General features: G+C 34.6%; 1 long non-coding RNA gene across 1 annotated transcript in view; it reads right to left on the bottom strand.

The window, feature by feature from the left end:
- Positions 1-1,072: 1,072 nt before the first annotated feature.
- The window catches only part of LOC135321742 (uncharacterized), a 78,868-nt gene continuing 56,461 nt past the window's right edge, over positions 1,073-23,479 (bottom strand). The window contains exon 3 of the long non-coding RNA XR_010381776.1: positions 1,073-1,235. This is a non-coding gene — a long non-coding RNA (uncharacterized LOC135321742). The remainder of the gene's footprint in view (positions 1,236-23,479) is intronic.

Raw genomic sequence — 23,479 nt, forward strand, 5'->3', positions numbered from 1 at the left:
AAAGCCAAACAAGTCTCAAATCACTGTTAAATTAAATTGGGTTGAAATTCATTTATCCATCTTAAGTCTAATTCTTATGTATTTCACTACTCCTCTAATAAGGCCTCACGCAGTTGTCTCCTTTGATTACTTCATTTCAAAGCCTTACTTTTCTCAATATATATTTTTTCTAGTTATTAAAACTATAAGGGATTTCATACACACATGAAAATATTCAACTTAAATAGGGGATTCATTTTTGTTCCCCAAAAACAGGCTATTATTATTTAGGAGGGAATGAGAATGAAAATAACCCTAATTCCTTGTCACTAACCACTTTTATTCCTGCTCCCATTCACTGTCTCATTTAAACTCAGTGAGGACGTACCATTCCAAATGTCAATTCAAAACATCCATTTCCCCAAAACAGATCAAGGATAGTATCAGTTTTTCAGTTCAGATAGGGCTCTCTGGAAAGCTTTTAATTATGTTTTGATGTTGCATAGCGCTTATCGGTGTAGCCTCTAATTCCATGATAAAAAACAAACAAACAAACAAAAAAACCCCAGAAATAAATAACACACCAAAATAAAACAGGACAAAGTGAACAAAAACTGGGCTCTTTTCATTTTTCTTTTATTTTGGAAGTGAGTAGACATTTAATTCTTCCTAAATCTCTTGGAGACATTCTAGTTTCCTCAGATTGTGCCTTATGATATGATAATATGAATTTAAATAACCTGTGTAATAACATATGCCTAAGGGTAATGGTTTTACTAACCACAGAGTCATAGGAAACTTATTAAGTCGTATTATGTGTTTCTCATCTCTACTGAAATTATCCAAATTAAAAAGTTAAAACAAGTCAGAATCGTGTTTCCCACTAACAAACAAAACAGTCCATCAGCCGCTCTTTATAAGCTGCTAACTGTGACTTACTCAGAATCTTTTCAATCCTATGATTTACTGACTTGCATAGAACAATAAGAAGAGGGAAGAGTGAGTCTTTAGGGGATAGAGCCAACTATGCTAGACTGGGGAAGGTTATGGTTAGGACCTTAATGAGAGACAAAATGCTTGAGGGTATGGAGAGTACTGTTGCTACTAGGTCTTCTTACCTACTGAAGCTTGAACCATCCTGCTCTTTAGCATTCTTTCAATGGTCTAGGTCAGAAGTAGATGTGGACCAAATTTCCCATGTTTCTATTTGCCCTTCTGAAGCCATTCACAAAGAGTTCCGTTGTATTTGTTTCTCACTGTAATCAACGGACACAGGCCATGTTAGACTGAAAATAAGGATGAACAGGAATAAAGGGAAGCAAGGTGTAAAGGAAAATAGAGATCAGAAGCAAGCAAACAAACAAACAAAAACCCAGGAAGAATCTGTCTTTCCAGGTGGGAAAGAAAAAAAAAAAACAAACCAGAACGAAGGTAAGGGAAAGGTGACATTAATTTAGGTTCCCTGAGTAGTCCGCTTTTTCCCTTGGGAATAGGTAGGAGAGACGGTCTGAGATCAGTAGGATTCCCCTTCTCTTAACTATGTTTGCTTACTGTTATTTTAATCTATGTTAATCATTTTATGGAACAAGAATAATTCCTCAAAGAGTACAATTTTCAAAATGATTAACTGTAATTTACAATGTAGAGAGAGATGCTCTGTCAAGTTGACTGACTCATTAAAGAAGGTAATTGTTCTTTACAATAAATTGTTATCAGAAAACTGAACCAATGTCAATATAATGTCTATTTCTTCAAGTCCTCAATAAATGCAATAAAATGCTTCCCCTCTCCTTCAATGAATGACCAGGTTTGACATCCAGATAAAACAGAACATGTGTGGATCAGCAAGTAGGATTTCCAGTATGACCTAGTAATTTTTATATTAAGGCTACCTATAAGTTACATTACAATACTGATGATTCAGGGATTGCAAAAGTATTTTTCTCTCAAGAGCATGCCAGCTAGTGGGATTCATAGTGGTTCTCCTTATGCAAGTAGGTATCTACACACACACTTTGACTTGAAGGGTTTCTCAAGCATCCAGCTATCCAATATAGTTTTCTGTTGATCTATCAAGGTGCCACTGTACTTCAGTACTTTAGGGTTTCAATGATTAAAAAAACACAAATTACTTAGAAGAGAAGGAGAGAGGCCCTTCATAGATAGGATGAGACAGCCAAGATATTTGGCCAAGATCCTGAAGCCAAAATTTATATTTTTGAGGAAGATATGAAAAGGGTGGATGAAAAATCTTCCTCTTTACTATTAGCAAAGGCTTTAACCCCAACTCCCATAAGTAGATAGCTGGGTTAGATCACTTGAGAGACATATAGTTTAGATTGATTGATATTTGTTTTAAATTCATTTATTTTTGCCTGAGAGAACTAGATGGTGCTAATCTGAGTCCTGCACAACTTTCTGAAAACAGCCCCTCCCAAAAGGGAAGTAGCCCTAGTCCAGTTTACCTTCCTCTACCAAAATTGTGTATGAGAAATCTAATACGTAAAGCTTCTATGAACACTCATGGATAAATATTTTTATGGACATGTATTTTAACTTATTTAGATAAATATCTAGGAAAGGAGTTGCTGGGTCATATGGTATGCATACATTTAACTTTATAAGATACTGACAAACTGCTTTCTAAAGTGGTTGTACCATTTGATTGGCCCTACCAGCAGTGAGGTGAGTTCTAATTGTCCCACATATTCAATAACATTTGTTATGGTAAGTGATAGTTGGCAACGGATGAATTGTTATTCTATGTTAACATAATTTCCATATTAAGATAATGAATAATATTCAGCGTCAAAAAGGAATAAACTACTGAAACAAAACAACATGGATATATCTAAAAAACATCCCGCTAAATGGAAGAAGCCAGACACAAAAGGATACGTATAGCACATGACTACACATTTTTTTTTCCTTAATTAAGGTACAGGGGGTTGAACCCAGCACCTTGTACATGCTAAGCTAGTGCTCTACCACTGAGTATACCCTCCCCCTCAACAGTTTTGAAGTTTCAGAAAAGCCAGAACTAAGCTGTAGAGACCAAAGCTTATCAGTGGTTGCCTGAGGCAGAAGGTGTGAGGTGATGGTGGGGGACTGACTGGGAAGGGCACGATGGAACTTACATTTGCGTTGATAGAAATATTCTATATCTTGAATAAGATGATACTTACATAGGTATGCACCTGTTAAAATTTATCAAATTGTACAGTATTTAAATAGGTGTATTTATTTTATTGTATATATATATAAATTACATCTCAATAAAGTTTTAAAAAATGTAAAGAAAATCAATCTAGATTTGAAAGTTAAAGAAAGGGAGAAGCCAGAGAAAGGTGAATCCAAAAAAGACCAATGTCCAAAAAAAAGGCTTCACTTTGTAGCAGACTGGCCCCAAGGACTCTTGAACTCCTCCTGCTCCTTGAATGTGGTGTGGAGAGTGACACCTAAGCTCTCACTAGAAGCCGGCTGTTAGTATCAGCTGACAAGATGGGTGTCTGGCTGCTAAGGTAGGGAAGACTCTGTGAAGGGGAGGAGGGAAGGCTCCGGAATCAACTTCCCCTCATTCACACACTGGCTTTGTCTGAACCTCGTGGTATTAACCTCTTCGACTGTCTTTGTTTCTTGGTTCTCTCTGGTTTTAAATATTTGAAAAGTTACACTACTTGGATCACATGCTGCTTGCATTCTTTTGACTGATTTCCTTAACCAGCCTCTCTCTTTGGTCCTGGTTTCTGTGTGAAATTTTCTAATTTTGTCTTCTGGGATATGACAACAGACCTTTGAATATCTTTCTGCCATTGGTATATTCAAATACCCATTTTCTTTGGATGCCTAATTATGCAATTCTATAATACCCTTTTTTTTTTTAACTATGATTCATAACATCAAAATTAGGGCTTGAGTTAGAGGGGTTTTATAGTTATAATCTTAGAATCATTTTTATGGTACCAGCTAGAAAATATTGAGAAACAAATATTTAGTTGTATACTTTTCAGAAATAAATCTTGACTATAGTGTAAAAATAGAGTTAAATAGATTTATATTTATTCTATAAGAAAATAAATGTAAATATTGACTGTATATTTATATTTACACCTAGAGAATACTATTTTTTCTATAATCATTTGTGGCTTATTTACTCAAAGCACATGTGTACATGTGTATAAATATTAAGCACACAGGAACATGTGTATAAATATTCTTTTTTGCATTTGTAAAGATAGTTCTAAAGCTTCTTTATATTTTTCTCTTGTAAATATCTTATTTCTTATATTTTTATTTTTATGTATGTGCAAGAGTGATATGTAATAAAAAAAATCTATGTTTAGTTAAATCTAAAAGGGCTCTTTCCTTAAGTAGAAACTTAAAAATTTAAATTATAAGAAAACATTCTGAGATAACTTAATTGGCAGTATTTTTTTCTTTCTTTCTTAAAATGATGGCCTGTTAGAGTCAAAGAATATCATAATTCTACAAATTTACAGAGAGTCATTATATGCTCTACCCTTTGGTACTGACTGTTGTGGGTCATCTTTCTGACGATACCAGCCTTCACACACATGGTAAGGCCACTTCCCAAGGGCTGTGCCTCTAATAATGGCACTTTGTATTTGGGGAGCCACAAAGCAGAGTTGATATCAAGTCACGGCATAAGGAAACTTTTACTGGAATCTTGCAGATGTGAGAAAAAAATGTAATACTATACAGAAAATTTTAACCTGGAATATTTGATAGCATTGTGTTTAGAGTACTTCTCCCTGATTCTCCACAGAGAGGTCTTTTCTAGATTTCTCCTTGGTCTTGTTTCTCTCTATTGTTGCAAGAAACAGCTTGCCTAGATAAAAAGGGAATATCTTCAGCCAATATTGAAAGCTCACTGATGTTTAAAAACTTGCCAAGTTTTCTCTCAGGTCAAAATAAAGGTGGCCTTTCACATTACTATGGAGAGTTAATTTTCTTATTGACCCAAGTTTCTCCCTTCTAGAATAGCATTTTTGCTTTACTATTTCATGACTAAAAAGCCTATTAAAATGTCTCCCTGTAAGGTGTGTGTATGTTTTCCAAAACCAAAGAACAGTATACTCTTAAAGATAAATTCTGCTTATATTACTAAAACAATAGCGAAAAATATGAGGCAGCTTGTTAAAATAGGAGCATGTCCCTGATATATAAAAAATTCCCTGGAAGAAATATAACCAAAAAACCCCACTAAAATATCAGAGACCACTCTGATGATCTGAACTTTGATGCTATATTTGCACTAAAAGCTTAATAACACAAATGAATGGATATTAATAGATACTAATATCCTCTGAAACCACAAGAGAGTGAGACAGATTTACAAATGGGATATTGATGAGACTTGAGCGTAAGTCTCCAGAATGGAATAGACTGAAGTTAGGCAAAGTCACCAATTTTTCAATGTGATCTATAAATACTGCAAAAAAAATATGAGCTACAAAGTAGAGCTGTAGTTTTCACATTTTAGTGTATCAAACTTTAGAGACGTAAGCTTCACCAAAGGAGTTTTAAAAACTGGAGAGTTCTAGCTCCTAGCCTCTAATTATTCTGAATTGGTAGGTCTGCGGAAGGTCTAGAAATTTACACTTTTGTCACAAACATATTAAGTGATTCTGATGCAATGGTTCAAGGCATCACATTAAAGAAAACAAAAAAATAAACTGCTATAAAGCCTGTATCTCAAATAGAAAAAAAAAAAAAAACCAACCAATAACATGTTACAGTAACATGCCCAAATGGTTTGACCATTTGCCCAGATGTCTGGATACACAGTCCAACAATTAGCAGATTCATGACAAAAAATCTTACAACACTTTTAGGCATCACATAGACAAATCAGCCCTTAATATTTAATAATCTTCACAGAGAAAAAAACCTTAGTATGATCATTTAATTACATTACTTGGAAAAGTGTTAGTTTTTAAAATACATGTACACAGAACATCACAGTCTTGGTCTTGAACACTATATTTGTTCAGTAGAAAGTAAATTTCAATAATTATTATCATTATACACTAGCTCCCTCATGCAAGCACGTGACCCATATAACAGCCCCAGAGTCAAAAGCAAATTCAAGTTTCTGTGTGACTTCCCCAACAGCCCTTGTGATCATCAGCCTTCTATGTACACTCCTTAGATAAGAACATCCTGCTCTTTTGGTTGGAATTGACCAGTTCAACTTAAGGCCAGGAACCTCAAAGCGTTCCATCCACAGACACTAAAATGTGTGTCCAAGATCCTACTCTCTGTCTGCCCTCTGCTTTGACCTTTCCACGTGCCCCTTGAAGCATGTCCTGTATGTACTTCCTCCAGGACCTGTGAGTAATAAACTGCTCTATTTCAATTTCTCTTGTGGTCTGTTGTTGAACTTCCATTCACCATCTGGCACCCTGTGCTCCATTTGACAAGTGTTAATTTAACAAAGTCACAACACAAGGCAAGGGTTTTATCATTTCAGGAATCCTCCAGAATATACTCTTGAATAAGTATAAATTTACCTTAATGTATTGCACCACATGTATTTATACCATAATCACTAAACTTCATCTCTCTGAAGGTTAATAAATTTTCCTTAACACATGACTTGAAGACCATGGTCTCTGTTTGATGGTGGAAACGTATGTGATTAGCAGTTGAACCAAGTGAAAGTATAATGCTCTGGGCAATTAACATTTTATTTTTTCCCCAAAGTTTTACTTCATAATATTCTTACTCTGGATCAGAATTAAATCAAGGGTAGGATGCATGACCTTTTAAATTTCCTCCCAACCTAATGATTCATGAATATTAAAGAAATTGACTATTCTTATGATGCAGTGGTATGCAAATAACTCTACCCTTAAAACATAAAAAAAAAAAGAAAACAAATACTTTCTCTTTTTTAGATTTAGGTCCAATTCTTGTTTGCTCCAATGCTCCCGAACTCCTTGGGGTTGTTCCAAGGTTGTAAGAGGAGACTTACTGATGGGTGCACAATGTAATTATACTGTAGCCAAGCGCCTGCCCTCCCACTGCCTGAAAAGCAGAGGAACGTCAAGAATATGCATAAGAGAATTCAACTCATAACTATTCATGGACCTAGAAATATAAAGTTCCATATACATAGCATGACAGAGCTCATGTAAATCAATAACCGTAACAGAGCTACAAAAAGAAGGAATTCATGTCCTTTCTATGGAGGGGTCTTTTCATTCCCACTCCCAGCCTGTCAACCCCCACTACTTAGACTTAAGCCTCGATTTTGCTGATTTGATGGATATAGAAGAAAGAAAACTAAAAGAACACGAGAGCTGTAATTGCTCTACGTTAGAAAAGGCACAGAGGTATCACTGAGGAAGAGGAGGGAGTGAGAAGGTGGGAGGACAGGCATCAAAGAGGGGGTGGAGTAGAGAGAGTGCACTTGACTCTAAGCATGAGGAAGAGAGCAAAACAGAGGAAATTTTAGAGTTGCCAAGGGAAATGGAATTCGAGTGGAGAGAAATGTAAAGGCGTATTTTGTGAAGCTCTGAGCTGTATTTTTGTTATTCTACTTCTTGTTTCTCCCTTGTTAAGAAACTTTAGTGAAGACTTCTTACTCAAAATAAAAATATTATCTAAGATTTTGCAATTTGGTTTGATTTTTTTTTTAATTCAATGAAAAGGGCCTTGAAGCAAGACAATAAGACTCGTATTTTCAAGTTATGTCAGAAACAGGTATTATTTAAGTAAAATTTCAGATAACACAAAAGCCAAGAACTTTGTCTTCCACAACAAGTGCAAACCTAATGAATATATCATTAGGGAGAGGGACTTGCCTCCAGGTGGATTCTGAGTTCTGGGTTCTGAGTTCTGAGTAATCAACCTGTCTGAGACACCAAACCTACTAATTATTTAGAGATGAACTCAGGAAAGAGGAAAGAATGAAGAAGTGTGTGTGTGTGTGTGTGTGTGTGTGTGTGTGCGCTTGTACCTAAAAAGACTTCCTCTCTGGCTCGTCAAGTATGATGGTTCACACTGCCAGTAGATCTCCTCAAAATGCTCAGTTATTGCTTTGAGCTACTGAACTCTTGAGATAGACTGGCATGTATCCCCTCGCCTCTGGCAACCACTAGTTTGTTTTTCCTACCTGTGAGTCTGTTTCTGTTTCGTTATATTTGTTCATTTGTTTTCTTTTTTAACACTCCACATATAAGTGAAACATACAGTATTTCACTAGGCGTAATACTTTACAGATCTATTCACGTTGTTGCAAACGGCAAGATTTCATTCTTTATTACGGCTAAGGAATATTCCACTGTATGTATATTATTTTCTATAGTGGCTGCACTAATGTATATTCCCAGCAACAGTACATAAGGGTTTCCTTTTCTCCACATCCTCACCAATACTTGTTTCTTGTCTTTTGGACGATAGCCATTCTGACAGGTGTGAGGATGTATCTCATTGCGGTTTTGATTTGCATTTCCCTGATGATTAGTGACGTTGAGCATCTTTTCACGTGCCTGGTGGCCATCTGTATGTCTTCTTTGGAAAAACGCCTATTTAGGTCCTCTGCCCATTTTTTAATTGAATTGTTTGTATTTTTGATACTGAGTTGTATGAATTATTTATATACTTTGTATATTTATGCTATATAAGACATATCATTTGCAAATATCTTCTACCTTTCAGTAGGCAGTCTTTCCATTTTACTGACGACTTCCTTCACTGTGAAAAAGGTTTTTTGTTTGATGTGGTCCCATTTGTTTGTTTTTGCTTTTGTTGGCCTTGCATGAGGAAACAGATCCCCAGAAAATTGCTAAGTCTGATGTCAAAGAGTGTACTGCCTATGTTTTCTTCTAAAACCTTCGTCTTACATTTAAGTCTTTAATCCATTTTGAGTTTATTTTTGTATATGGTATAAGAAAACGTTCTAATTTCATTCTTTTACATGTAGCTGTCCAGTTTTCCCAACACAACTTGTTGAAGAGACTGTTATTTACCCATTGTATATTTTTGCCTCCTTTGTTGTAGATTAATTGACCATATCTGTGTAGGTTCATTTCTGGGCTTTCTATTCTGTTCCATTGATCTATGTGCCTTTTTTTGTGACAGTACCATACTGTTTTTATTGCTGTAGCTTTAAAGTATAGTTTGGCATCAGGGGTGTGATACCTCAAGTTTTGTTCTTTTTCTTCCTCAAAATTACTTTGGCTATTCAGGGTCTTTTGTGGTTCCATACAAATTTTAGGATTATTCTTTCTAGTTGTGTGAAAAATGCCATTGATATTTTGATAGAGATTGCACTGAATCTGTAGATGGCTTTGAGCAGTATGGACATTTTAACAATATTAATTTTTCCAATCCATGAACAAGAAATACCTTTCCATTTTGTTGTGTTGTCTTCAATTTCTTTAATCCATGTCACATTTTTCAGAGTACAGGTCTTTTATTCCTTGATTTATTCCTAGGTATTTTATTCTTTTTGATTTAATTGTAAATGGAATTGTTTTCTTGATTTCTTTCTGATATTTCATTATTGCTATATAAAAATGTAACATATTTCTGAATATTAATTTTGTATCCTGCAAATTTATGATTTTATTTATCAGTTCCAATAGTGTTTTGGTTGATTCTTTACAGTTTTCTATATATAGTATCATGTCATCTGCAAATAGTGATAGTTTACGTCTTCTCTTCCAATTTGGATGCCTTTTATTATGATTTTTTTTCCATCTGATTGCTGTGGCTAGGACTTCCAACACTATGTTGAATAAAACTGGTAAGAGTGGCATCTTTATCTTGCTCCTGTTCTTGGAAGAAAAGGTTTCACTTTTTCACCATTAAGTATGGTTAACTGTGAATGTTAAATGGTCTTTATATACTGCGGTATGTTTGCTCTATACCAACTTTGTTGAGAGTTTGTATCATAAGCAGATGTTGAACTTTGTCAAATGCTTTTTCTACATCTATAAGGACAACCATGTGATTTTTATCCTTTGTTTTGTTAATATAGTGTATCATGTGGATTGATTTGCAGATAATAGTATCTCTTGCATCCCTGAAATAAATCCCACTTCATCATAGTGTATGATTCTTTTAATGTATTGTTGAATTGGGTTTGCTAATACTTTGTGAGGATTTTTGCATCTATGTTCATCAAGGATATTGGCTTGTAATTTTCTTTTATTTTAGTGTTTTTGCCTGGTTTTAGTATCAGGGTAATGCTGTCCTCATAGAACGAGTTTAGAAGTGTTCCCTCCTCTTCACTGTTTTTGAATAGTTTGAGAAGGATAGGTACTAACTCTTCTCCAAATGCTTGGTAGAATTTCCCTGTGAAGCTAACTGGTCCTAGACTTTTGTTTAGTGGGAATTTTGGGGTCATGGATTCAGTTTCATTACCAGTAATCAGTTTGTTCAGACTTCTTATTTTCTCCTGATTCAGTCTGGGAAGATTGTATGTTTCTAGGAATTTATCAGTTTCTTCTATATTGTTCAATTTGTTGGCATATAATTGTTCATAGTATTCTCTTAGGATTGTGTGTATTTCATGATATCAGAATGAGAAGTTGTAACTTCTCTTTCATGTCTAATTTTATTTATTTGGTACCTCTTTCTTTTTTTTTTTTTTTGATTAATTTGACTAAAAGTTTATCAGTTTTGTTGATCTTTTAAAAAAATCAATTCTTAGCTTCATTGATCTTTTCTATTTTTTTGGTCTTTCATTTATTTCTACTCTGATTTTTATTATTTCCTTCTACTAAATCTGGGCTTTGTTTTTTCTTCTTTTAATTCCTTTAGTTGTAAAGTTAGGTTCTTGTTTCTTGAGGAAGGCCTGATTCCATAAACCTCCCTCTTAGAACTGCTTTTGCTGCATCCAGTAGATTTTGGAAAATTATGTTTCTATATGAATTCACCTCAAGGTACTTTTAATTTCCTCTTTGATTTCTTCCTTGACCCATTGGTAGCATGGTGTTTATTAGTCTCTGTGTATTTATTTTTTATAGCTTTCTTCCTGTAGTTGATTTCTAGTTTCATGTTGCTCTGGTTGGAAAATATGCTTGATATTATTTCAATCATCTTAAATGTGTTGTGACATGTTTTGTGACCTAGTATGGAATCCATCCAAGAGAATGTTCCATGTGTGCTTGTTAAAATAAATATATTCTTCTGTTTTTGGGTAAAATGTTCTATACATATATATTAAGTCCATTCACTCCAATGTGTAATTTAAGGCCACTGCTTCCTTATGCATTTTCTGTCTCAGTGATGTGTCCACCGGTACAAGTGGGGGTGTTAAAGTCCCCTAATATTATTGTATTACTGGCAATTTCTCCCTTTATGTCTGTTAATATTTGCTTTATGTATTTAAGGTTCTCCTATGTTGGGTACATATATATTTATAACTGTTATGTCTTCTTTTTGAATTGATCCCTTTATTCTTATGTAATGCCCTTATTTGTCTTTTGTTACAGACTTTGTTTTAAAGTCTATTTTGTCTGATATTGCCACCCTAGTTTTCTTTTCATTTCCATGGAATATCTTTTTCAATCCCTTCACTTTCACTCTCTGTGTAACTTTAGCTCTGAAATTAGTCTTTTGTAGGAAGTGTGTAGAGGGGTCTTGTTCTATGTCTATTTAGCAACCCCATGTCTTTTGACTAGAGTACTTAGTCCATTTACATTCAAAGTGATTATTGCCAGGTACATACTTATTGCCATCTTGTTATTTGTTTTCTGGTTATTTTTGTAGTTATTCTTTATTCTTTTCTTCTCCTTTAGTTTCTTCCCTTGTGGTTTGGTGACTTTCTTTAGTGTTATGCTTGGGTTCCTTCCTCTTTGTTTTGTGTGTGTGTGTGTGTGTGTGTGTGTGTGTGTGTGTGTGTGTGTTTGTTTTAAACTGGGAGTCACTTAAGTTCAAACACATCCTAGAAGCTTTACGTTTTTTATTCTCCGCACACCTTTTTTTGGTTTGGATATCATATTTTACATCTTTATGCATATTTCTTTTAAGTTACAGTAATTTTATGACTTTTATCTTTTAACCTTTATACTAGTTTGAGTGGTTGATCCACTGCCTTTGCTATATAATTGTCTTTACCAGTGAAATTTCTTTCCTTCATGTATTTTCTTATTTCTTGCTATAGCCTTTTCCTTTTCACTTAGAGAAGAATCTTTAATATTTCTTGGAAAGTGGTTCAGTGGTAATAAACTCTTTCAAGTTTTGCTTGTCTGAGAAACTCTTTCCCTCTCCTCCAATTCTAAATGATCTCTTGCTAGGTAGATTATCCTTGGGTGTAGATTCTTTCCTTTTAGCACTTTAAATATATCATGCCTCTTCCTCTGGGCTGCAGTGTTTCCGCTGAAAAATTAGCTGACAGCCTTATGAGGGGTTCTCTTGCATGTGGCTCTGTTTTTCTCTTGCTGCCTTTAAAATCCTCTCTTTAAATTTTGCCATTTTAATTATAATAGATCTTTATATAGATTTTTATCGGTTCTTCTTGTCTGGGACTCTCTGTGAATCCTGGACCTAGGTATCTGTTTCCTGGTTTAGGTGAGGGAAGTTTTCAGTTGTTATTTCATCTAGTACATCTTCCGCCCCTTTCTCTTTTCTCCTTCTGGGACTGTTATATGCAAATGTTAGTATGCTTGATGTTGTTCCAGAGGTCCCTTAAACTGTTGTTGTTGTTGTTGTTGTTGTTATTATTATTATTATTTTTTTTTTCTTTTTGCTGTTCTGATTTGGTGATTTCCACTACTCTATCTCCAGGTCACTTATGCATTCTTCTGTATTACCAAATCTGTTGTTGATTCCCTTTAGGGTATTTTTCATCTCAGTTATTGTATTCTTCAGCTCTGACTGGTTCTTTTTTCATATTTTCTAATTCTTTGTTGAAGTTTTCAATGTGTCCCTCCACTGTTTTTCCAACTTCAGTGAACATTTTTATGACAATTGCTTTGAACACCTCATTAAGTAAATTACTTGTCTCCTTTTCCTTACTTTTTTTTTTTTCTTCTCCTGGAGTTTATCTTTTTCTTTTGTTTGGGACATATTCCTCTGTCTTTTCATTTTGTTTGACTTCCTCTGTTTGTCTCTATGAAATTAGGCAAAATTTTCCTATCCTGGTCTTGAAGGTGTGTCCCTGTGGAAGAACATCCCTCTGCAGCCTGCATGTTCCCTGTAGCTCTGGCAAAAGAGCTCAAGCTGAAGTGGGAGGGGACCAGGGCTTTTTCCAGGGCACACCAGTGCTGTCACCTTGGAGCTGGGGGTAGGGGGTGGTGGCTACTGACAGTGGTTGGTGCAAACTGGGCTCTTTCCAGGAGTGCACTGGTGACTGTGAAATTTTGAGGGGTGGGTGGTTAGAGCAAGAGGGACTGGAGCTGAAATGGGCCAAGGATTCTTCCAGGATGTGCTGGCAGCCACTAACTTGGCAGGGGTGGGCTAGAGCTGGGTGGGGGCTTCTCTGGGGATGCACCAGTGGCCATCATCTTGGTGGCAGGGATGGAATTTTAGTGGCAAAAAGGGAACTCAGTGCAAGCTGTGGTTTCTCCTAAGGCACACTGACGGCTGCCACCTTGGTGGGAAGGCTGGAGCCGGAGGGGCCAGAGTGCAGAGTCTGGTCCAGGCTGGGGCTTCCCCTGGAGTGTGTGAGGGCTGATGCCTTCCTTGAGGTGTAGTTGAAGCTGGAGCCTGATGTGGGCTGGGGGTGTGTTTGGATGGTCTTGGCAGGCTGGCTAGAATACCAGGAGATTTTCAATCTTCTGTCTCTGTATTGAGACTCGGAGCAAGTAAGTTTGTGCACATGTTCATTAAGAGTGGAGTCTTGGTTTCCTACATCTTTCTGGTTCTCTTAGCATTAAGCCACACTGGTTTTCAAAACCTGTTAAGAGGGCTCATTTTCCCAGGGCTGGATGCCAGGGCTGGGGTGCCCAATGTAGGACTTGAACTCCTCACTCCTTAGGGAGGATCTTCGACTTTGTGATATCCTCTTCCACTTTTGGGTCACCCGCATGGGGTATCAGTCCTGACTAGACCACTTCTCTACCCCAATCAGTGATTTTTTTCCCTTATATCTTAGTTGTAGAAGAGTCATTCTCCTAGTCTTTAGGTTGCTTTCAGAGAGAGTTGCTCTATAGAGTTGAAGTTTTGCTATGTTCATGGAAGGAAGTGAGCTCAGGGTCTTTCTCTCTGCCATCTTGATCCTGCCTCCTATGATGGCAGTTTCAAAGTCCCTGTCCATTAATTCTAAACTCTGACTTTGTTTACTTGTTTATTTTTCTATTAACTGCTTTTTATCTTGATTACAAGGCACTGTTTCCTGCTTCTTTTGTATATTTGATCATTCTGGAATTTATTTTATATTTGAAAGAGTCTGGATTATGTACTATTTTTTTAAGTGTTTTGAATTTTATTTTGACTTACAGTTAGTTTACTAGCAGAATTTTTTTAATTCTGCCAAGCTTATTTTATGCTTATTAAGGTGAGTCTATTTTGCATTTTCCCTTAATCCTGAGGTGTAGTCCTTACGTTAAGCATGGCCTCCTAGGATTTTACTTGAACATGCAGAGAGCTCAGCAGTATTTCACCACTCTAGCTGGGCTGGTGCTCCAATGTCTCTCAGGATTGTAAGACTTCTGATATCTCTGATAAAATCTCCTCCATTCCCCATCAGCTGTTTGCAGTACTTCATGATGTCTCATTCTGTATATGACCCCAGAAAACATCCTTGTGTAAGAACTGTTTTACTTACTTTTGTACAGTCTTAAGTGTCTTGTACACTGCTTGGCATATGGTTACACTCAGGAAATACGATTTTAAATGAATTAAATTGAATGTTTATTCAAGAATATATCAAGATTTTGTAAAACTGTGCAGACAAGGTGAGGATCCTTTTTAAGGACTTAAATAATATTTTGTCCTTAGTACAGAGAAATAAAATATTTCAAAATAATTTGCAATACTTTGTTCAGAAAGATCACACAATATGAAAAAGAATCATAGAAAAGAAAATTTGCATTTACTATTTTGGAATTTGTCTTTTCTTACTATTAAGCTCAGAGTTTATTCATTTCAGTTTGCTAATGCCAGTTGTACTGTCCAAAAACGTTGACGATGGAGAGATAAAAGTTTGTAAAAATTGCTCACTGGTATATCTTCATCTATAGTTTCATCAAAATATTAAAATTTTAGTTATTTATTACAATTTTGAAAACCATTTTATGTAAGAAAATCTGATTCTAGTTCTTACTTTGACTTTTAACAGCCATTATACCCTTGTCAAATCATTTAGCTAGGTAGGTTCTCAGATTTCACATTGCTAAAATTGGATGTTGTTATTATTTCTTAGAGTTGTTTTGGGGGTTAATTGTTCTCACATGCAAAACTTTTTTTGTAGTGTGATTTCTTACATGGTAGACACTCATTAGTATTAATCAATTTGGGTTAGAAGTGAATCCCAATCAAAACACTACTTAAATTTGTAATGTCATAATCAAGCTGACTTCTATATGTAGTTATAGAAATACTGAAGAGTTTTTAATAATATTTTCAATTAAACTAAGTTAATATAATGCATTTAACTTTCTCCAGTTGTTATAATTTTCTATATTAAAATGCATACATTTTACAGTAATTTTAAACTAAAAATAAGACATACTTTATTTTTATTTCATTGGTTAGCAACCCATTTCAAAAATGATCAAAGAAGATCAATTTATTTTAAAATTTCAGCTACATTTCTAAATATCAACCACAATTTAAAAACATTAATAGATATATTTTCAAAGGAAAACTTATTATTTGAAATGCTTGTGTTCATTTTCATTTTAATCTAAGTTTTCTCTTTTGCTGTATTGATTTGCAATTGAGAAGCAGTGGCTCCCAGTGCTACAGAAGACTATGTAAATTACTTCCTGGCAGGCCTTGGTAGCACATATGCTTCTTTCAAGAATAAACTAAGAAGCAATCTGCTGATTAGTATACTTTATATCCTTGCTTCCAAGTCCTTCAGGAACACTGAATATCTGTGCCACCTAAATAGAACAAATACTCTGACTCCAAGCAAGGTACTCATTCTCATTTTTCCTGTATAACATTCAAAATCTGTTGGGCATAGATACATTCACAAATCAAAACAAAGTAACCGTTCTTGTTTTATATCACACTATAATTTAAAAACAAGAGTGTAAGTGCTTTTCAAATATCCACAGAGAAATATCTTAACGATAAAACTTAACAATAAAGCTACTAATGTTTTCTCTTCACTTTGAAATTAAGCAAAAACTGAATGAAAATATTCATCTGATAAAACTGAAAGAAAATCAGTTACCATAACCTTCATTGTGAATATCATCTTAATTTATGTTCATCTTAACAATTAAAGTAATAAAATTAAGGAGAAAATGTGGTTATGTGTCTCTTAAAACCATTTGATGAACAAATGTCAATATTTGTTCAGGTGAATTAAGGTTATTTTAGTCAACATATTTAACTATGTGTCACTACATGGCATTTTCAAAATTACAAGAGGAGACAGTATTTTATTTATGTTTTCCTTAGGATAAAAATTCAGGTATTTGAAATACTTTACACATAAGTGCTGTGTCTATCGCTCATTTTCTTTCATTTCTAAAGATTTTATAACTTTAGAGAAGAAAAAGTCTAGAATTTTAGAGACTAAAACATTTCCCAGCACACCTTCTAGACTCTCCGTTTGTATTGGTGAAATCAAGTTGTCACTGGCTTCTGCAAAAATAACTACAAATATAATATTACTAGTTCTTATTCTTAGTGCTTCCAGTTGCTTGGCCAATCCTATAAAGAGTTCCCTGCCTACTTAAATATTGAAAAGCCATGCTTATATAAATCTAAGAATCAGTCCTGGCTATTGCTCATCTCCTGGGACACCAATCTGGGACACACCCCAGACTTCACCAAATCCACTGGTCAAGAGGCTCTGCCTCTGGTCTTTCCAACTTCTCTCACCACAGCAGGACAGGACAACTGCTGCCCCTGATGTAAAGTATGTCTTGAGTTGCTCGTAAGTATCCTGGCAAAGTAGGAAGGAGAACACTCCTATTTTGATATGATCAGTTGAAAGCCCCACAGCAAATCTGAGTGAAATACATGAACGTGATTGAGAAAAAGCTCTTTCGTCTGCCGTGACTTACAAAGCTAAGGTTTAACAGCTTCAGGACCCAAAAACTTCACCGGTCACTTCCATTAAGAGGTGGGATGAACAATCTCATTTTTTTTTTTTTTTTTACAGGTGGAGTTATATGAATTAAAATTTAAGGTCATACCAAAGCTTATCTAAATTCTCTAGTAGTTTAGAATTTGAAGACTGATTTGGAATTTTCCTTGATTTCCTGTGTAATATCTGGCATATTTATTTTGAGTTCTAGTGTGAACCACTTGTGTTATTTTTTCCATAAGTATTTAGAAATTTCACTGCTAAAGTCAGGTGTGTGTGTATTATATTCTGTTTCTTCTCATGACAGTTTTAATAAGACTTTTTATAAGTTTTATCTAAAACTTCAAATTTACTTTTATGAAGTAGGTCATAATGTCTTTTTATTAGCATTTAAATGTAGGTAGGAGAAACAGTTATGTCCTCTTTTTTATTCCTAATATTAAGAATTTGTACCATCTTCTCATAAATTTTTCTTCACTATCTCTGCCAAGCATTTATAAATTGTATCAGTTTCTCTAAGGAGGAACATTTTGACTTTAAAATCTTTAAATTACATATTTTTTTTCCTATTTTTTAATTACAATTGTAATGAGATAGTAATTGAAGTACACTATAAGTGTATATATTTAAAACACAAAATCTGATCAGTTTGGGTATATGTATACACTGGTAAAACAACTGCCACATTCAAAATAACCATATCCCTCATCTCTACAAATTTCCTCACGGTCCTTTGTAATCCATCTTTTCCTCTACCCCCATCCCGTGCAACCACTGTTCTAATTTCTGTTAATACAGAGTCATCTGCATTTTCTAGAATTTTTTATAAATCAAATAATACAGCATATACTTTTTTGGGGAGTGGGCTTGGTTTCTTTCACACAGAATGTATTTTGAGATTCATCCATGATGTTGCTTCTATCAATAGTTCATTCCTCTTTGATGCCAAATAGTATTTCATTGCATAGGTGTTTCACAGCTTATTCCCTCAATGTATGTTCTTATATTTAAGGTTGTCTCTTATAACTAATACAGATTTGGATTTCTTTTATTCCAATATTACAATCTTGTTATTTATTACTATTGCTTTTGGTTTTTAAAATTTACCATTTTCCTATTTGTTTTCTAATTGACCCACGTTGTTGCATTTTCCTTTCTTTTCTTCTTCTTGTTTTTTTTTTTTTTTTTTTTGTCTGCTTTTGGATAGATTAAGAACTTTTTATTATTCCATGTGTCCTTTCTTTTGGTTTTCTAGTTTCACATTTGAAAACTCTTATTAGTAGGCTCTCTAGAGATTATACCGTGTATGTTTGCTCTATTGAAGTCACTATGGTTAATATTTTTTCAGCTACTTAGATATTCACCCCTTCTTGATTATGTGTACATTTAAAATTGTATCTCTGAGCTTCCTTCTGGTATCCTTTTCCTTCTACTTGAATAATGTCATTTAGTAGATCCTTTGGTGTGGGTCTGCTGGTGAGGAATAGTTGAGTTATCATTTTTGAAAATGTCTTTATTTCCCCTTCATTTGGAAAAGTATTTTCACCAATTATTGAGTTTTAGGTTGGCAGTTATTTTCTTTCAATCTTTAAAAATATCATTCTGTTATCATTGACTTCATTTGTGTTCTTCTATTGACAAATCAGCTGTCAATCTTATTGCATTTTTACAGGTAAGATGATTCATTATTGTCAGATTTGATATTGCTTTATAGATTGTGTCTTTGTCTTTTATTTTCAGCAGTTTCACAGTGATGTGCCTGGATGTGGTATTATTTATAGTCACAGGGCTTTGATTCTTTAGCATCTGTGATTTGATCTGTTAATTGCTTTTAGAAAATTCTTTGCCATTATCTTTTCAAATATTGCTTCTTCTGCAAGCCCCTTCTACCTTCTTGTTTTAAACTACACATATATCCTATAAGTACTACACGTCCCTTTCTCTGTTTTTCATTTTTTGTCTCTTTGCTTCCATCTAGATATTCTCTTCTGACCTATCCTTTGTTCATTATTTTTCTTTTCAATACTGTCTACTGGTGAACATTTCATCACTCTTTATTTTAATTACCACATTTTTTAGTTCTATATCCTTTGTTTGTTTTTTAGTTACCAGTTTTCCATAAAAACTTGCCTTCCATCTTGGCTTTTAATCCAGTGAATAGACACACTAACCATAGTTATTTTAAAGTACATATCTGCATCCTTACTTGCTTAAAATCCTTGTGTTTTCCTATTATATTTTAAAAAGATTGCCAGTGTCCTTCCCCGAGCTTAGATGGCCATGTGGGGTTTGACTGCTGCTAGATTCTTCAACTGCATCTACTGTAATGATCCTCACCCCCTACTCTTTATGCTGTGTTTGACTCTGTGGCTGCTCTAAGCTTTTCCTCAAGCCAAAGTCTTTCTCTTCATCAGGATTTTTGCATCTTTCATGTATCATCTTCTTGATGAACCCCCCAAATTACTCTCAGTATTTGCTTTTTCCTCCTTTCCAGCCTACTCCTCACCTATAATGGCAGTGACTATGTTATCTTCCTATTATAAATCCAATTTGTAGCACATTATTGGCACATGATAGGCATCAAATATCTGTGAATGAATGATTCGGTGAATGACAGCTATACTTCTCCTGTTTATTAATTCTCCTAATAGTAAAAAGATGAAAACATTCATCTTATTCATCTTTTTATCTCTCAGAGCACCTAGAGTATATTAGATGATTGTTTAATACCTTTGACAAGTTCAGGTGAATTGTAAAACGCTCATGGATATGAAATTTGTAGACAGTATGCGTACCAGTATGATATAGATATATGTATATTATATATCCCTCCAAATCTATATGTCTATATCTATGTAAATGATATTGACCATATCTATTACTATGACAATACCTATTAGTAACATTCTTAAACACTTGCATAATTTTAATGAACTAGTGAATTTGACCTTTCACAGATTTTCACCAATAATTTTTCCACAACTTTGAATGTCTGGAGTTATAGTAACAAAAACATAATTGGCCATGATTCAAATATACAAGCAGAGAGGAGATATTTGATTTGTAGGAATTATTTTCAAATGCTGTTTTCACACCAGTTTATTTTTAATACACATCAACTATTTTTTTAAACACATGTAGAATTACTTGATAATTAATAATTTCCCTTTATTGTTCTAGAGGGGTCAAACTGGCAATCTCTGACTTAGACTCTCCCTATGTTTCCTGTGAACTCATAGAAGAAAATGAAACCAGAATGCTGAAATCCAGAAGGAATTTCTATTTTAACAATAAGACCAAGGAGTTAATTAAAAAGCACAAATTTGGCTTGCACATTCTCTGAAACATAGCAGTCTGCTAGCCAAGAAGTAGGTAGATGGAAATTTTAGCTATTCTATTTTCTCTGGAATTCATCTTAGGATAGATATATTTGGCATATAGCTAAAGAGGTGATTGGCTCACCTACTTAAAACTGCATGAGTACTGCTTCCATAAAGATTTGGTTTACCCTTGCACTCATCCACACCCCATTGTTACTTATCTTTCTATATCTATTCAGATACTCTATTTGCCAATGAATGGTGTGGAAGTTGGCTAGAAATGGCATGCTACGCTTTCAGATGAGTAGTCTCCTTAGGTGAGAGAAAGACAGAAACCCGAGAACAAAATGGCATAATGGGAATGGGAGATTTTCACCTGCTGTACTGGTTCAAAGTGCCCAAAAACTCTGTCATGTGGAAAACAGGATTCCATCTAGTCAGTCAGGGTATGGCAGCAAATGCCACAAGTCACTGGGAAATTTGGGTACTATAAGCCACTTTCCAGTCCATTTCTGGACTGGGGATCTAGGAGAAAGGTGCTCATAGCAACCAAAAGGAGACTAGGCAGGAGTAAGAGTATTATTAACACAATACTGCCACCAGGTTATTTGGGAAACACCAGAGCTGAGATGCAAAGGCTGGCATAAGTATAAGACAAACTTTCAAAGATAGTAAGATAATGTTTCAAGGATACAAGAATACAATCTCAATATTAAAACTTGTTTGGAGGTAATAAACAGCAATACTGACATAGGGGAAAAAATAAAGTGATATAGAATATGAACATGAGATGCTCAACCAGAAGATGGAGAACAGAAGTAATGAGTTAAAATAGTAATAAAGACTACTGTCCATTGCTTAATAGAATAGAAATACAACCTAAAATTAATTACTTATAGTCTTAAGAAATCAAAATACTTAAATAGAATAAATATTTGAAATAGAATCAAAGAAAACATCCTGGAGAGAAAACAGATCAAGCTGCACGTACTACAGATTCAATGTGATCCCTATCAAATGACACAGGACATTTCTCACAAAACTAGAACAAATAATCCTAAAATTTACATGGAATCACAAAACACCCAGAATTGCCAAAGCAATACTGAAGAAAACAAGAATGAAGTTGGAGGAATAACTCTCCCAGACTTTAGATAATACTACAGAGCTAGAGTAATCAAAATAGCATGGTGTTGGTGCAAAAACAGACATATAGATCAATGGAACAGAATAAAGAGCCCAGAAATAAACCTACACACCTATGGTCAATTGATCTTTAACAAAGGAGAAATGAATATACAATGGAGAGAAGACAGTCTCCTCAGCAAGTGGTGTTGAAAAAGCTGGACAGCCATATATAAGTCAATGAAGTTAGAACACACCCTCACAACATACACAAAAATAAACTCAAAATAGCTTAATGACTTAAACATAAGACAAGACACTATAAACCTCCTAGAAGAACACATAGGCAAATCATTCTCTGACAGAAATCTTAGCAATGTTTTCCTAGGGCAGTCTACCTAGGCAATAGAAATAAAAGCAAAAATAAATGGGACCTAATTAAACTTGTTAAGTCTTTGCACAGCAAAGGAAACTATGAACAAAACAAAAAGATAACCTACAGAATGGGAGAAAATATTTGCAAATGATGTGACTGACAGGGGCTTAATTTCCAGAATATACAAACAGCTCATACAACTTAACAAACAGACAAAAAACCAAAAAACAACCCAATCTAAAAATGGGCAGAAGACCCAAACAAGTATTTCTCTCATGAAAACATACAATTGGTCAATAGGCACATGAAAAAAATGCCCAATATCATTAATTATTAGATAAATGCAAACCAAAACTACAATGAGGTATCACCTCACACCAGTCAGAATGGCCATCATTTAAAAGTCCACAAACGATAAATGCTGGAGAGGGTGTGGCGAAAAGGGAATCCTCCTACACTGCTGGTGGAAATGTAGTTTGGTGCAGCCATTGTAGAAAACAGTATGAAGATTTCTTAAAAAACTAAAAATAGACTTACCATACTATCCAGCAATCCTACTCCTGGACATATATCCAAAGGAAACCCTAATTCAAAAAGACACATGCACTGACTGCAATGTTCATATCAGCACTATTTACTATAGCCAAGACATGAAAACAACCTAACTGTCAATTGACAGATGACTGGAGAAAGAAGTTGTGGTATATATATATAATGGAATACTACTCAGTCATAAAAAAGAATCAAATAATGCCATTTGTAGCAACATCAGTGGACCTTTAGATTGTCATACTAAGTGAAGTCAGAAAGAGAAAGAAAAATACCATATGATATCACTTATATATGGAACCAAGAAAAATGACACAAATTAACTTATTTACAAACCAGAAACAGACTTTTAGACATAGAAAAACAAAAAACTTACCAAGAGGAGAAGGGGATAGGAAAAAAGTAGGGGTAGGAAGGGATAAATTGGGAGTTTGAGATTTGCAGATACTAACTACTATACACAAAATAAACAAGTTTATACTTGCTGTGGTTTAGGCAAAATTAATATAGAACTAATGACAACCCAGGAACATTTTTTTAAATTGAAAAATAAGAGAACATAAACTATTAGTTGCAGACAAAAAACAAACTAAGAATTTGACTAAGAAACAAAAATCAGACTGGCTTAATGGTTTTTGGTAACCCTAAATGTTAGTCAACAATTGTCAACATGTACATCTTTAAGAGAAAGCACCTTAACCCATGAATAATATATCTAGTCAAATTCCTGTTCATGTAAGACAGAAAGTAAGATACTTTCATAAATGCAAGAACTTAGAAAATACACCACCTGTGAATTCTTCCAGAAAATAAACTCATCAAAAATTATCAGCTGTTCATTAATCATATCAAAATTGAAAACTGATGAATAGAGAACCTACAGTACACAATTGCTAGTGGCAGTCACTAAAACCATTTAAACAGTTGTGTAACAGATTGTAAATA

This window comes from Camelus dromedarius, chromosome 7 (assembly GCF_036321535.1).
Source record: "Camelus dromedarius isolate mCamDro1 chromosome 7, mCamDro1.pat, whole genome shotgun sequence".
In the NCBI taxonomy this organism is placed as follows: domain Eukaryota; kingdom Metazoa; phylum Chordata; class Mammalia; order Artiodactyla; family Camelidae; genus Camelus; species Camelus dromedarius.